This window comes from Oryx dammah, unplaced genomic scaffold, assembly GCF_014754425.2.
Source record: "Oryx dammah isolate SB20612 unplaced genomic scaffold, SCBI_Odam_1.1 HiC_scaffold_19, whole genome shotgun sequence".
Classification (NCBI taxonomy): domain Eukaryota; kingdom Metazoa; phylum Chordata; class Mammalia; order Artiodactyla; family Bovidae; genus Oryx; species Oryx dammah.
Genome location: NW_024070203.1, coordinates 23,841,593 through 23,858,793, shown reverse-complemented (window position 1 = coordinate 23,858,793; position 17,201 = coordinate 23,841,593). Strand labels below are relative to the sequence as shown.

General features: G+C 39.6%; 1 long non-coding RNA gene across 1 annotated transcript; it reads left to right on the top strand.

The window, feature by feature from the left end:
- The first annotated feature begins 477 nt into the window (after positions 1-477).
- Positions 478-7,678, top strand: LOC120878875. Its single transcript, XR_005724639.1, has 2 exons — positions 478-572; positions 7,485-7,678. It is a non-coding gene; the product is annotated as an uncharacterized LOC120878875 (long non-coding RNA).
- The last annotated feature ends 9,523 nt before the right edge of the window (positions 7,679-17,201 follow it).

Here is a 17,201-nt window from a genome sequence, read left to right as displayed (position 1 = left end):
GGTGTTACTATGTATTAGGATGATTTCTCCCCACTATTCCAAGTACTCTTCCATATAACCCTATTAAATGTAATCCTTGGCCATTTTGTTAAATGATGACATGGGCTCAAAAAAATTAAAATGATTTTGTACAAGTTTATAAGTCTAATAAGTAGAAAAAAATCTAGATTTGAGCCTGTTTTTACTGACTTTAAAGCCCAAATTCCTTTCACATTCATGCTGATTTCCAACATCAGTAATTGGAGAAGTCGTTGAATAGTATGAATTTGCATCTGAAGCATTAATCATTAGATAAATTATGGTTAGGTTCAGAGTTCCATAAAGGCAGTAGGGTAGTTAAAATGACCTTTCTTTCTCCCAGCCCTACCTGTCTACAAACATAAAATGTCATCTTCAAACTCTCTATTTTACTACTTCCTCTTTTTTTTTTTTTTTCCTCAAACATGCAGCCTTAATATGTCTTCTTTAGCACAGCCAACTGCCATGGGGACTTGAAAGCAGATGACCTGGCCAAGAGATCTTATCAACTGATTTTTAATGAAGAGTTCTTTTCTGAATGCCAAGTATAAGAGGTGAGTCAAAATGGGCATTTCCAAATGTTAAAGAAAGCCACAGATATCCTTAGGCACTCAGATTTCTCAATCAGGCTCCCTTTGTCCATGCCAAAGGTCACTCTGAGTGACATCCAATGACAGACATTATTTCACAGTGGCTCAAGGCTTTCTGCAGACACAGACATTCCTTTTCCCCTTTCTAACATATTCTCTTGAGTCAGCAGTCAGTATGTATCCCCTTACATCAGATACAAAGATGGTGAATTTATATTCTCTTCATAATTTTTGAACAATAATATTTTTAAAATTTTCAGCAGATTAAAATGATTTGGTTTATTCCTGCTATCACTTAGCTCAGTGGTCCCCTAGCTTGACTGCACATTGGGATCACTGGAGAGCTTCAGAAAGTATCACTGCCTAGGTCTCACCCCCAAAGGCTGTGATTGAAATAGTCTGGGAGCAGCCTGGGCTTTAGAAATGTTTAAAGATCCCCAGGTGATTCTCCTGTGCAGAAAGCTGGGGCACTCCATTAAATACTGGTCTCATCATTAATTAATTAACCAACTCTAGCGGGAGGGTCATTTAGCTTTCTCTTCCCAAGCTAGACTTGCTTCTTTCATAGCTCCCGTAAAGTGTAAGACAGGGAAGGAGGAAGCACCAACAAATCATTACTGAGCTGGCTGAATCGATCTTTGGAAACTGTGCTGGGAGAGGCTGTATGAACAATTGCATCCTGGGACAGTGAGTGGTTAGAGAAAGAATATATCTTCCAGCCTTGTGTTCCACAAAACCTCCAATTCCCAAAGGAAACTAGAGGCAGGAGATAAGAGGGGTGGCAGAGGGCAATGAGGTGAGGCGCTGTTGGGTTACACCATGTAAAGAGTTGGTAGGCGTCCAAGCAGAAATAGCCACCCCAACTGTGACTTGGTGAAAATAAGCGACCAAATATAATAAGTCCCATACGGACGACTTCAAGTTGTGAACTTTGAAAGATGCGAACATGCGTTCCGCCAGCATCAGGTGTGAGGGACACTGCAGCTTGCCCTGAGTCTCCTTCACTGAAGATCCTTCAGCTCTGCCATCCCCACCCCGCCCTCCAGTAGCTCTTCCGACTGCCCACTCGATGCCAGTCCCTGTGTGCCAGCTCCTGTACTATACTTTTCAAAGTGCGGTGCTGTAAGATTTAAAGTATTTTCCTCATTTTGTGTGTTTGATTTTTATGTATTCTTGGTGTGAAAAGTATTAGAAACCTATTACATTACTGTATGTATAGCTGGCTACGTTAGTTGGGGGTACCTAGGCTACCTTTGTTGGACTTACAAACTGGACTTACAAATGCACTGTTGGAACAGAACTCATTCATATGCGGGAAACTTGCTGTATGCTGAAACAGGCGATGCTGAGAGGACCTCTGAGAGTTCATTTAGAGGCATCTGGCCATGGCAGGAATGTTTGGCTTATCTCAACAGGGAATGTCAGAGCCATCCATATGTGAGCAATTGTAGTTTTGCTGGATGACTGTTAAAATCGCAGCACTTAGAGGCTGCTATTATTTGGGGTTTCCTGTCTCGGACCTAAGACAGTGTTGCCCACTCCTGTTGGGCTATTCTCGTTTCTCTCTTCCATTCATTCTGTCTGGCAAGGTGGGTACTTGAACGCGGGATCTTCTTGGGGTTTGACCTTTTCACCTTTCTCTAGACACAAATGAAGACCCTAGCCCTCACATTTTGAATTTAGTATGTGAGTACACAGGTGAGAGCCAAAGAAATTCCACACTGGATTCAATTCTAACTCACCTACTTCATTCCAGTGTTGGTCAGAGGACCCTCTAATGGGCAACTGAATGCTTATTCAGTGATACTCAATAATATTTGTTTATATGTGTTCCTTATGTAAAATCCTATGGGTGAAATGATGACCAGTTGGCATGATTGGGAAATAGTTTGGTCATTGATCATATCAGGACTGTAACCTCACCCTTAAACTGTACTGCAAACATGTAATAGCAACTACTATGTTTCCAAGGACTGTGCTGGATGCCAATTATTTAATGAGAACCAGGCAGAGTTCTTGCCTTTAATGAAATTAGAAAGTAATGGAGAAGAGAGACATGTAAATAGATAATCAAAATATGGAGTTTGCTCGCTCTGATCAAAAGAAGTATGAGTTTTTATGGAAGCACAGAAGGGATTTCAGTGATTTCTATTTTTCTGGGAGAGTCAGAGATGGTGTTAGAGATCTAACATTTGAACTGAATAACAAAAGATGAGTTCTAATAAGAATTACATTTGTAGAACATTCTATAAAATGCAAAGTTCTTGCAGATCCATCTTCATAGAACAAAAGCTTCATAAAAGCAAGGATTTGTCTATCGTATTCACCACTGTATTTCCAAAGTATCCGAGGAACACTGAATCCATTATTAATTTTGATTCTCATATCCTCCCATGCTTTTGGGAGGAGGTACAAGGGACAAATTTCAAAGGGAGAAAATAAATGCACGGAGACAGCAAATTCACAGTCCATGACCTCATGGAGTTCTGACCTGTAGACATTCCAAGAAAAGAATCTCAGTAAACTCTGCCAATGGCTATGTTGGCTATACTAAGGGGAAAAGGAAACAGTCTGCCCTACATAATACCTCACAGCATTGCATTCAGTACCTTAGGAAATTCACCATAGCTCAGAGTCTGGTCATCTTTGTAGGTTTATTTTTTAAAAAACAGGCCCCATCATTCAGGGCCCTGCATTAGCCTAGTTTGTGAGACTGCTAGAACAATAACTGATTAATTTGTAGTGAAAAATTACCATTATGGGAACTAAAATATTCATCTTTCATGATCAGCCTATCCTAACTGTCACATTTGAAAGTGAAAGTGTTAGTTGCTCAATCATGTCTGACTCTGTGTGACCCTGTGGACTGTAGCCCACCAGGCTCCTCTGTCCATGGAATTCTCCAGGCAAGAATACTGGAGTGGGTAACTATTCCCTTCTTCAGGGAATATTCCCCAACTGAAGATCGAAGCCAGGTCTCCTGTATTGCAGGCAGATTCTTTGCCGTCTGAGACACCAGAGAAGCCCAAATTTCACATTTAGTCAATTACAAACAATTATCATGATGGTTAGAACACTCACAGCCCCATCAGAAGACTTTTTTCTTCTTGTATAGGTTCAGAAATCATCGACAGCAGATAGCTTAACCAGTATGGAATCAAATGTACTGAGTGCCTAGAAGAACTCACATAGTTTTTGTTGCTGTTGTTCAGTCCCTCAGGCATGTCCAACTCTTTGCGACCCCATGGACTGCAGCACACCAGGCTTCCCTGTCCTTTACCATCTCGCGAAGTCTGCTCAAATTCACGTCCATTGAGTCGATGATGCCATCCAACAATCTCATCTTCTGTCACCCCCTTCTCCTCCCGCCTTCAATCTTTCCCAGTATCGGGGTCTTTTCCAATGAGTCAGTTCTTCACATCAGGTGGCCAAAATATTGGAGCTTCAGTTTCGGCATCAGTCCTTCCAAAGAATATTCAGGGTTGATTTCCTTTAGGATGGACTGGTTTGATCTCCTTACAGTCCAAGGGACTCTCAAGAATCTTCTCCAACACCACAGTTCAAAAGCATCAATTCTTCAGTGCTCAGCCTTCTTTATGGTCCAACTCTCACATTCATACATGACTCTGGAAATATAATAGTTTTCACTATATGGACCTTTGTTGGCAAAGTAATGTCTCTGCTTTTTAATATGCTACCTAGGTTTGTCATAGCTTTTCACAGCAGAGCTCAGCCTGATACGCCCCTCTCCACTGGGACAACTACACCAGTGGGACTAGACTACACGTTATCTGCCACTTGACCAGTGGCCTTACATAATGAATCAGAATAATCAAAGATCATGAGCTAAAGCACCCTCTCCTGGACAGTAGTTCTCTTTGCTTCCCACTGCCATTCAAACAAGTTCTAATCAACATTTGCAAGGCTGGAGGTCATTGTATTCCTTCAGGGTGACCACAACAACATTGTGCACTAAACACCTACATTATCTCATTTAATCTTCACAATTATGTGACAAGAGTAAAGCTAGTAGTAAACTAGGTTTTGAGAGATTAAATAACTTACTCCAGTGACTACAACATAGATGGCAAAATGCAAATTCTCTCTGAGTCATTTTAAGTCCATTTAAGATTTCCATTGGAAGTTCGCTTCCAACACCATCCACGTGGGGGAGACGAGGCATGTATGCTTGACCAGAAGACAGAAGCCAATCAGAAAGCTATGATTGAATGGGTCAGGAAGCATATGCTGCAAGAGTTCTGAGGACAAGGATGTCGTTATGGGCCAAAGTGGACAAAAGTTTGGGAGAGAGGTGATTCTGAGTTAGGAATTATTTCCTGTCTTCAAATGTTAGAACATAAAATGTAAATAAACAGAGGGTATGTAAGCCATACTTCCCTCTTCCCACAACCACAGCAGAACTGTTTCACATTAGTCCCAGATACAACCTCAGTTTCTTTCAAAATACATCAATCCACAGCATAACAGCCACAACCCTTGGCATAGCACACCTATTAGCAGTGAGCCACATTTAGCATAAAAGACAGAATTCATCGTCTCAAGATTGGAGGCTAAATCCACAAGGTATTAAAGAGGATCAATGATTTGGTCTCTCTGATGGGAAAAAAAGCAACAAATTAATTTAAGTGTGTGTGTATGTGTGTATGTATGTAAACTATCCAGAGGTAGTCAAGTAATTACAAAATCATTATGTGATGATCTTTTTTTAACTCTTAATTTTTTGGTCATGCCACACAGCATGTGGGATCTTAGTTCCCCAACTAGGGATCAAACCCATGCCTCTGCATTGGAAGCATGAAGTCTTAACCACTGGACCACCAGGGAAGCCCCACATCTTTGGACAGCAGGAGAGAGAATCATTTCAGACTCACCACTTCTACAGCAGATGCTCCACTCCTAAGTAAAGCTGATATTAACCCCTAAAGAGGACCAATAGTTTTGGATCAACAGTACTGATAAGGATCAGATCTGCAAAAATCTGCTTAGGGTTCTTTAAAAGCAAATTATGCCTGATTCAGCTTCCAGAAAAACAAGTAGTTCCTGATCAAAATGTAAAGGAGACGTTCTTGCTAAATCAAGTCTCTACCAAACCATCCATCCCGAAAGAAGAAAGGAAGTCTGACAAGGGAACTAAGCCAGCTCATTTGACCCACTGACTTCCTCAACTCTGATCCCAAGGAAGAAGAAGTAAGGTCTCAGCCTCATTTAATCTTTCCGCTTAGGGGCATGAGAAATCCAGTGGAGTCATGACTCTATTTGCTCATTCATTCAACATCCAATAAAAATGCATGACTTTATCTATGTATATTCATTCACACATTTGGCAATTTAGTAACTCATTAGCAAGTATGTGCCAAAAACCTATACTTTTCTAGACGTTCTGCTGTAACTGGGGATATAGAGAGGAAAACAAATTCCTGCCTTCAAGGAGCTCACTGTACAGTTGGGCAGATGATGACTGAAAAAAATGAATGACAACTGAAGAAATGATTGCAGTATGCTGTGAAAAGCCTGGTGATAGAATTATGCAAAATGCAAAGCAGAAGCCGCAAACAAAAGAGCCCCCAGCCCTACTATTTGCCAAAGTCACTGTCTATGTACAGGACATTTTTCAAGGCATCCAAGCTTCTCCAAACCATGTAACAATTCATTTCCAGATTCTGGGAGCTTAGTAGAAATCCCACATGCTCCAGTTATACGTAGATTCCAGCTTCTACATACATCACATCTCTCCCCACACTTAAGTAAATTTGATGCTACTTAACCCTCTACTGCTGTCAGCTCTACTCTGCTCCAATCACTGGACAGGACTGACTTAGAGAAAGGGTAAAATAAAGATTCAAATTAAGGAAAGAGGTCAGAATTAGCATTTATATGAATTATGACTATGTATCCGGAAAACTCAAAAGAATAGACTGAATAACTATTGGAGTCAGTAGGAGAATACAGTAACATCACTGAAGAACTTCCCATACAAATGGAAACAACAACCAGTTAGAAAGTATAATATATGAGAATCTCATTTATAGCATAAGTAATAATAAATTTCCTGGGTGGCACAGTGGTAAAGAATGCAGGAGACACAGGAGACGTGGGTTCAATCCCTGGGTCAGGAAGATCCCTTGAAGGAGGGCATAGCAATCCACTTCATTATTCTTGCCTGGAAAATCTCATGGACTGAAGAGCCTAGCAAGCTACAGTCCATGGGGTCACAGAGTTGTACAGAGTCATGCACTACTGAGCACAATAATAAATTACCAACAAATGTCGAGATTTATATTACAAAACTTTTGATGGGACCAAATATTTAAAGTGATGCCTGACAGATACTATTAAGGAGAGAAAGGGGCTAAGAATTATAAGGATATGGTCCCATAAAACCCAAGATGGGAAAGACCTCTCAAAGAGAGGTGTGGGTGGGGTCTTTGTCTAAAAAAATAAAATAACATTTACAATGGAACTGTTCCAGCTAGGACTAAACATGACAGAGACAGTTCAAAGGGAAAAAGGCATCTGGAAACTTCCATGGGAACAAAACATATTAAGAAAATTACTACATAGCAAAAACAGTCCCTTTCTTACGGAAAAAAGGGGGAGGATATGTTATGCAACAATAAACATGCAAAACAGTCTACAGGAAAATACTCTCTAAGGATGTGAACTGTAACGTTGTAAGAGATAGCAAGAGACTAGAAGCAACCCGCTTTGGCATCAGTAAAGCAATGATTAAATTACAATACATAGATATAGTGGAAATCTTTTGTGAATTTATGTACTTTTTATCTGTTCCAATTTGGAAAGATCTCTGTGATTATATTATTCTTTATTTTATTTTCAAATTGGTACCTGTTGCAGGTTTGGTACCCTGGGAAGTAGGCTCTATGATGATAGGAACAATGTCTTTTTATTTCACTGCTGTATCCGCAGCCATCAGGACAGTGCCTGGGACTCCATTGATGTGTAACAAGTATAACCTTCAATGAAGAAATTCATTGAAAATGTTTAATAATCACCTGGCATATAGTAAGTTCCTAATAAATATTAGCCAAGATTGCTGGGTTGTTTTTTTTTTTGAAAGAAACTCAGCCATATAAAACTGACAAAATAGATATTACTGCACAAGCTATCATAACCAGCCAAAGAAAGCTGCTTTCAAAACCTGCTGCTGAAATGTCTCGGGGCACGGGTTCAGGGAACTTCCTTACTCAAGAAGCTCTTTCCTGGAATATAGTTCTATTAAAATACAACGAAGTCAGCAGCACAGCTGACACCCCGTTTCCTCTCTGTCCATTCTTGAAGCCTTTTTTAGATGTCAGGCCTCACTAACTTCTCTTTTCCCATCAATCTGTCACTATTTCAATGTGCGTCCCCGCTTACAGGGAGTGCCCAGGGCAGTCACACCACTGGCCTCCTTGCCCTTCCTGCCAACTCTGCAGCAGAGCCAGTTCATGGTATCTTCCCATCTTAGAGGCTGTCAGAGAACTGGCTGGGCCCAAAGAAATTGCTCTAGTGTTTCTTTGCAGTGGGTGTTTGTTTCTTCAATTGTAATGGCGGCTTCCCTGGTGACTCAGATGGTAAAGAAATCTGCCTGCAATGTGGGAGACCCAGGTTCAATCCCTGGGTCAGGAAGACCTGCCTGGAGAAGGGAATGGCAACCCACAATGGTATTCTTGCCTGGAGAATTCCATGGACAGAGGAGCCTGGAGGGCTACAGTCCATGGGGTCACAAAGAGTCAGACACAACTGAAGCGACTAGCACCATGAACTTGCCACTGGACTATGAACGTCACACATTATTGCATTTATTCCTCACAACTATCTGTGAAGTGGACACTGGGTGACTATTATTTCCTAAGAGGCAGAACTCGAGGGCTAGAGAATTCCAAGGCAGGGCAGGACATGAATTCTAGCCTCCCGATTTCAAAGTTCAGACTTTAAACCAGCCCAGAGATTATATCATCTCAGTTTCACTCCAAATCCTTCCCCAAGACTGATTAGAGTCCTCAGCATTTCCTGCCTGGAGAAGGCAATGAGAAGAAAAAGTATTAATAAGAAGCAGTGGGAATGACCTGCAACAACCCCTGACATAGAAAAACCAACAGCGACCTTTGGATAGACTTCTGGGCAGATGGGGTGCGTGTCTGACTTTGGTTACTCAGGACAGCACAAGCTTGGCTGTTATGGTTGGGTCAGGTCCAGTCAATGAGGGAATAGCAAAAAGAGAGTTTTGTATACTATTGGTGGAAATTTCAACCAATACAAACTCTTTTGAAATTCAGCTGTACAAATTGTGTTAAGAACCTCATATTGTCCATATCTATAAACATAGTGATGCTAATCACCATAGCAAACAGGTTAAATTATGGAAAAGCGTTCTTTTATCCATTCATGACAGACATATCAGTTAGCATCTGTTATTAAGACAGATGTGTTCTAGAGCACTGCGAAAGCAAAGATGAGCAACGGAGGACAGAATCCTGTCTTCATAGAGATTGATTTAGTGAGAAAAATAAGAAATACATATTGTTGTTCAGTCTCTAAGTCATATCCAACTCTTTACAACCCCATAAACTGAAGCATGCCAGGCTTCCCTGTCCTTCACTATCTCCTGGAGTTTGCTCAAATTCATGTCGATTGAGTCAGTGATGCCATCCAACCGTCTCATGCTCTCTCACCCCCTTCTCCTCTTGCCCTCAGCCTTTCCCAATATCAGTGAGTCGACTCTTTGCATCAGGTGACCAAAGTAGTGGAGCCTCACATCAGTCCTTCCAAGAAGATTCAGGGTTGATTTCCTTCAGGATTGCATACTTAAATACATAATAATACCAACCAACTATCCATAAGTGCTGGAAAGAAAATGAGCCTTCCGAGAAAAGAGACAATGAAGGGAGAGGCCAAGGCAGGCATCTCAAAGAAACTGATTGACATGAAAGCGATGAGGAAACAGACTGCTTCCACACACTGGGGCTAGAGAGTGCCAGCATAAATTAAAATCAGTGCGAAGCCCCAGTGGCAAGAGCCAAACTTGATGTGGTTAAAGAATAGGAAGATGATAGTGTGGAACTGGAGTGGTGGGTGATTAAAGCAGAGGTGAGTCCGTTTCATCAAAATATTCAATCATTTGTAGTACTGAGGCTAGACAAGTAAACTGCCCCATATCCGCTTTATAGACCAACAGTGGTCCTAGAGTTAGCCCCATAGAGGCTGGAATCCTGATTCTGCCATTTGCTAGTTGTGTGACCTTATAAGTGTACTTAGTTTATCCATTCCAGTTGATAAATAAGGACAATCAGAGGCCCTCAATTATATAGATAGAGAGAATGAAACAATCCAAGAAAAGCATTTTTCACAGTTCCTGGCAAACTTTGATAACGTAAAAGTACGATGTAAATAATAGCAATAGGGTGATGATGATGATGTTTCAAGAACCAGAAGAAATGTTTAGGCTGTGACTTTACAGAGCTAACAAAAGATTACATTATGTATAAATGAGCTCTTACTCTAAAATGAGAAATACGTGCCATTTACTATATTTTTTACCTAAACATCTCAGGATACAACATACTATAGGCTATATGTTATCCTGATATTATGTCACTAATGGAGAGCTTGTGTGAATATTAATTAGGTAAAAATAAAAGTTATATCAGACATTTTTCCCCTTTGTTTCTGCTGATCAGTCTCTGTTTACAGATTTGATTTATCCCAGAGGAGATTAGGGTGGATTATCACTAATCTGCATCAAGATCTTTATTTTCAATTTCTACCAGAAATCATCTAACTGGAGTTCTCATCAACTGATTCTTAGAAAAGTTTTAGTTCTCCCATATACCTTGGAAAACTGATAAACTGTCTTCCAAAATCTCCCTTTCTGTTTTGCAGAACCATACTATTTCTTACCTCTCTCCTGCACGTGCTCAGTCACTCCGTCATGGCTTTGTGGCCTCAAGGACTGTACCCCACCAGGCTCTTCTGTCCATGGAATATTCCAGGCAAGAAGACTGGAGTGGGTTGTCATTTCCTCCTCCACTGGGATAAGCAATAAAAAAAAAAAAAAGTAACTTCCTGATTTTTCCCACTTCCAGTTGGCAGGATTGGTACTATTTTGGGTTGCAGAAGATATAATTTCTATTTTTTTACCTCCAATTCTCACTATAAAGTAGATTATACAAGTAAACTTCATTCTCATGCAAACGATATATCCATGGTTATATACTAAAAGTATCAGAGAAAGAATCAAAAGGTTTTAGCTCTGGTTTTGATCATGCCCTTTTCTAGATAGGCTTCTTAAATTGAACGTTGGGTAGCTGAGAAAGAAATGAAGACTTCCTAACCTGTGTTGAGAATAAAAATGAGCTATTGTGGAAAGAACACAGCTTTAGAATCAAGAATTATTTCTACCTTAATCTAGCTCCTTAATCAAAGATCTTGGGCAGTAAGACATGGGACTTTTAAACTAACAATATTTTGATGGGAATATGGATTTTCTTAAAGACTGTTTTGCTGTGGGCCATTTTTTTAAGTCTTTTTGAATTTACTACAATATTGCTTCCATTGTTTAAGTTTTGGTTTTTTGGCCACAAGGCATGTGGGATCCTAGCTCCCTAACCAGGGATTGAACCCACACCTCCTGCATTGAAAGGCAAAGGATTAACCACTGGACCACCGAGGAAGTCCCAGGAATATAGAGTTTGAGTTGATGCTGGAACGGGTTGATAAGGACTCTGGGATGGGCTGAATGCATTTTGCATAGCAGACAGCATGCATCCTTGGGCCCCAGAGAGCAGACTGTGAAACGTAGGATTTGATCCTCCATTCTAAGCCCCAGACCGAGCTGTGGATGTGTGACCATATATTGAAAAGGAGACTTAAAGGTGAAGGAACTTGCTGTGGGGAGATTACCCAGAATCACCCAGGTGAACCCAGTGTCACTACAAAGGTCCTTAAAAGGGAGAAAAGGGAGGCAGAGAGTCAAAGTCAGAGAAGCGATGAGAAGATGGAAGCAGAGGCCACTTGAAGATAACTTGCTGCTGATTTTGAGGATGAATGAAAGAGTCACAAACCAAAGAATGCAGGCAACCTCTGGAAGCTGGAAAATCAAGGAAATAGATTCTTCCCTAGAACCTCCAAACAGAACACAGTCTTGTCAACACTTTGATTTTAGACACACAAAACTTATTTTAGGCCTTTCCCCTCCTGTACTGTATCTTACAGTATGACTGTATGACAATAAATTTGTGTTGTTTCAAGACACTAATTTTGTGGCTATTTGCTTCAGCAGCAATAGGAAACTAATACAGTTTCAGAGCCCCACTCCACACTCCCACACTTCCATCTCTAGGCATATTCCTACCAGTATCTCAATATTGGTCTCATCTCACACTGAGCCTCACGAATTAAATCAGAGATGTGTGATGAATCCTTCAGTACTCACTCCCACACAACCTTGGAGCAGCCCTGTGCTTAATTGCTCAGTCGTGTCCCGGACTGTAGCCTGCCAAGCTCCTCTGTCCCTGGGGATTCTTCAGGCAAGAATACTGGAGTGGGTTGACATTCCCTTCTCCAGAGAATCTTCCTAACCCAGGGATGGAACTCAGGTCTCCTGCACTGCAGGTGGATTCTTTACTGTCTGAGCCACCAGGGAAGCCCTGAGCCAATACCAACTGCCCAAGATGTCAGCCACCTTTGTGCTATGAGGCACTTGTGAACGAGGTACATCCCAACAGTATGAGGGAGGAAATGAAACAAATATGAGAGGGAGCCAAGATGAGTCTCTTAGGTTCAAACTATGATGTAACAATAATACGTCTTTCATTCTCCTCCAGAGAAATGACAGCACAGCCCATTAATGAAGTACCAACGAATGAGAGAGCCAAGATCACAAAAGGGAGAAACTTACTGAGAAACAAGGGGATGGGTAGAAAGACGTTCAGCAAGAGCCTGGAAATTTCAGCCCAGCCTTTGGAAATTAGGATGTAATTACACTTGGGAAATAAAATTCGCTTCCTTATAATTCTATTTCCTACAAGTACTTTTAAAGTTATTTCAGGGAAAAAGAAACTAAATGTTTCTAAACTATATGTTAGGGAAAAGTAGTGGTATGAATATTACTAACAAAGTATGAATAGCTTCACTATATAAAAAATAAAAATCAGTAAGAAAAAGTAAGGCCTTATTAGTGGAATTAAACATAAACATTTCAAAAAAATTATATATAAAATAATTTCAGTTGACCGATATAATGAAAAAATGTTTAAATTATGTTGTAATCAGATAAACACAAGTAATATAAGTCAAAATACGAGTGAGAGGGACTTCCCTGGTGATCCAGTGGCTGAGACTCCACACTCCCAATGCAGAGTCCGAGTCCAGTCCCTGGTCAGAGAAGCGATCCCATACACCAAACTGAGAGTTCAGACGCCACAAATAAAGGTTCCACGTGCCACAACTAAGACCTGGTGTGGCCAAATAAAGATGTTTTTAAGTTAAAAAATACATAAATAAAAGGAAAATAGTTGTGAGATTAATTTTTCTCTGTCAAACTAGCTAGGAGGTAGGTAACAGACGCATACTGCTATTTGGGATAATACACTAATAAAATAAGTAACATTTATTGACTACTAACTGTATCTAAGAAGGTGAAATAGTGCTTTGCATACACTGTATTACTTCAGTCTCATACTCACCCTCTCATAGAGTTACTATTTGAAATCATACTTTAAGATGAAGAAAAAGTGCCTGAGGGCTGAAGATATTTACCTATAATTTACTTGAGGTCACAAAGCCTATAAGATGCTCAACACCATTATCGCACAACTTGAAAAATATGTATCAGAAGTGTAAGTACCATTTGACCCATTATTCTAATTTTAATAATTATTTTGCACAGATATAATATTAACTACTCGCACAGAAAATGTGTATTAAGGAGTAATTTATAGGAGCAAATGTGGGAAAGTAAAATAGTCAAAATAGATAAGTAATTGTGTAATACTTATTCAATAAAATTTTATTCAGTCTTTAAATGATATGAATGAAGCTGAGAAAATACTTGTACTATAAATGTAGGAGAAAAAATTGGCACAAATTATATCTATATTATGTTGAAAACAGCCAGCCACTGTGACATTTTATATAAAATGCATAATATTTAATTTTGTTTCAATCAATATATATTTTTCAATCCATTCTGTGAGAAAGTGATAAAAGAATTAAAACTCTGAAAGGGTAAGGAAATTTTCAGTGAAAAGCTATTAGTTGAGATTTAGCCTCTCTGTTGGACTGGAGACCAAATCTCTCTGCTACTGAAAATTGTTTAAAATTATGACTAAAGAAAAGGAGGGGATAAGAATTGACCCAAACTCAACAATGGTATCCTGAAGTACTGAATGTATGTGCAAGATGACTTTATCTTGTTTACTCATTGTTTTCCTTTATTTTAAATGGAGGCTAATTTCTTTACAATATTGTGGTGGTTTTTGCCATACATTGACATGAATCAGGTGGCGGTGTACATGTGTCTCCCATCCTGACCTTCCCTTCCACCTCCCTCCCCATCCCATCCCTCAGGGTCACCCCAGTGCACCAGCCCTGAGCACCCTGTCTCATACATCGAACCTGGACTGAAAATTTATGTTTACTTCCTTATGCTATAAATAGGGCATTACACTGATCTACATAACTATATTTCACACTTATTTAAATATTTTAATATACATTTAATATATTTAAATAATTAAATTTAGAGTACAGCTATATCTCCTATGAATTGTATTTCAGGATAGAAAAGGTGATATTACCAATTTTTAACCACTTCTTCTGTATAATTTTTTAAAGTTACACTCCACTTATTATACTCCAGTTATTATAAAATATTGGCTATATTACACTCCAGTTATTATAAAATATTGGCTCTATTCCCCATGTTGTATAATACATCCTTGTAGCCTATCTTATACCCAGACATAATACCTCTTACACCCCAACCTTTACTGTGCCCCTCCTGCCCACCTCAGTTTGCTATCTCTGTTGAGTCTGCTTCTTTTTTGTATTCACTAGTTTTTTTTTTTTTTTTTACAGAAATTCCAATATTCACAGCAGCATTATTTACAATTGCCATGATATGGAAACAAACTGAATGTTCATCAATTGGTAAGTAGAGAAAGAAGATGTAGTGGTGTGTATATATATATATATGCCTGTGTATACATATATACATAAACACACACATAAATAATGGAACACAGTACAGTCATAAAAAGGAATGAAATTTTGCCATTTACAGCAACATGGAGTAACATTGGAAGGCATCATGCTAAGTGAAATAAGTCAGCCAGAGAAAGACAAATATTGTATGATATCACTTACATGTAGAATCTAAAAAATATCTTATTTTTATTAATATTTATTTGTCTGGCTGCATCAGATCTTAGTTTCGGCATGTGGGTCCCTTAGTCTCGGCGCGTTGACTCTTAGGTGTGGCATATGGGGTCTAGTTCCGCAAACAGAGATAGAACCCAGGCCCCCCTCACTGGGAGTGCAGAGTCTTAACACTGGACCATCCAGGAAGTCCCTAAACAATATTTTGCTCATTTTTTAAGGTGTGAAATATTTCAAATGGCACCAGGACTGGTCACTTGATTTTTATCAACTTTAACATACTATATTTTTTCTTCATATTTTAAAATAAATTTAAATTTTAGATGTATCTTTCCATAACTTGTCCCACTCAACATTCTATTTCTGAGAGTTATCCATGGGGATAGATATACCTCTATTTCATTTATTTTAGCTGCCGCATAGTGGTCCATTTGCATCACGATTTATGTATCTGTATCACAATTTATGTACTCTTTCTTCCACTGATGAACAATTATTTCTCTCATTCCTATTCCTCTGCAAATATATAAGGTTTTCCTTTGAATATATCTAGAAATGGAATTGTTCAGTTATAAGGTATAAATATCTTCAATTTGGGGCTTCCCTGGTGGCTCAGTGGTAAAGAATCCACCCACAAATGCGGGAGATGCAGGTTCGATCCCTGTGTCAGGAAGATCCCCTGAAGAAGGAAATGGCAACCAACTCCAGTATTCTTGCCTGGGAAATCCCATGGACAGAGGAGTCTGGCAGGCTACAGTCCATAGGGTCGCAAAAGAGTCAGACAAGACTTAGCAACTAAACAACAACCCTCAATTTACTTGATAGTATATTTTCCTTCTTGCTGCGTTAGTGAGAAAATAGGAACTGCAGTAATAAACAATCTCAGAATTGCAGTGATTCAACACATAACATCCTTGCTTCTCCTCCTTTTGCTGATCATCTTTTTCTGCATCTTAATTCTCAAAGAAGATAGCTGTCCCTTGGCACTTTATGTCAAGTGGCCAACAGGGACTGAGACATTTTGACTCTAACGGGAATGTAATTTCCCAAGGAGGGAAACATGGCAAGTCATCCCAAGGCATGCTTCTATTGCTGGCAATTATCTGGGGCTGCAAGAGTGGATTTCCAGTTCATAAGGGGCTATTACAGACCACTCTTTGTTTTTCTGTTGCAACTGCTGTTTTTGGTATTATTTTGTTTTTATAACTTTTTATTTTATATTGGACTATAGCCAATACTTCCCAGGTGGTGCTAGTGGTAAAGACCCCACCTGCCAAAGCAGGAGACATAAGAGACATGGGTTCAATCCGTGGGTCGGGAAGATCCCCTGGAGGAGGGCATGGCAATCCACTCCAGTATTCTTGCCTGGAGACTCCCATGGACAGAAGAGCTTGGTGGGTTACAGTCCAGGGTTGCAAAGAGTTGGACATGACTGAAGTGACTCAGCATGCATGCATAGTCAATTAACAATGTTGAGATAGTTTCAGGTGGAAAGCAAAGAAATCCAGAAATACATATACATGTATTTATTTTCCCCCAAACTCCCATGTGATCCAGGCTGTCACATAACACTGAGCAGAGTTCCCTGTTGGTTATCCATTTTAAATACAGTGTGTGTACATGTCCATCCCAAACTCTATAGCTATCGCTTCCTCCCACCCATCGCCCCTGCTAACTGTAAATTCATTCTCTAAGTCTCTGAGTCTGTTTATGTTTTGTAAATAAGTTAATTTGTATCATTTCTTTTCAGATTCCGCATACAAGGGATATCAGAGAATATTTCCCTTTCTCTGACAGACCACTCTTTTACAGTGGGCTGGGGAATGAGCTGTTCTCAGTTCCAAAAGAAGTCTCCCCTAGAAGGACACAAAGAGAAACCCTCTCTGTTCTCATATCTACTGAAGATTACCCAACTTTCTCTGGTGCATGGTTTGCAGAGCAACAAATATAGAAATTCTTCATTTAGAGATTTTGCTCCCTGGCTATTATACTGTAAGTATTTTTTAAACTTTCTTGAGATCATGAATTGTGACAAAGATCATTGAGTTTCAGATCTCAAGAGGAGAGAAAAAAATAAAGTTCAAGTGGAATAAGAGTAATACATCTGACCTAAAAACCTCTTTCCCAAGCCTAAGCAATTTTAGACAGATGGCCTTTCCAGGGTGATATATAACTTGAAAGATTTTATCTCAG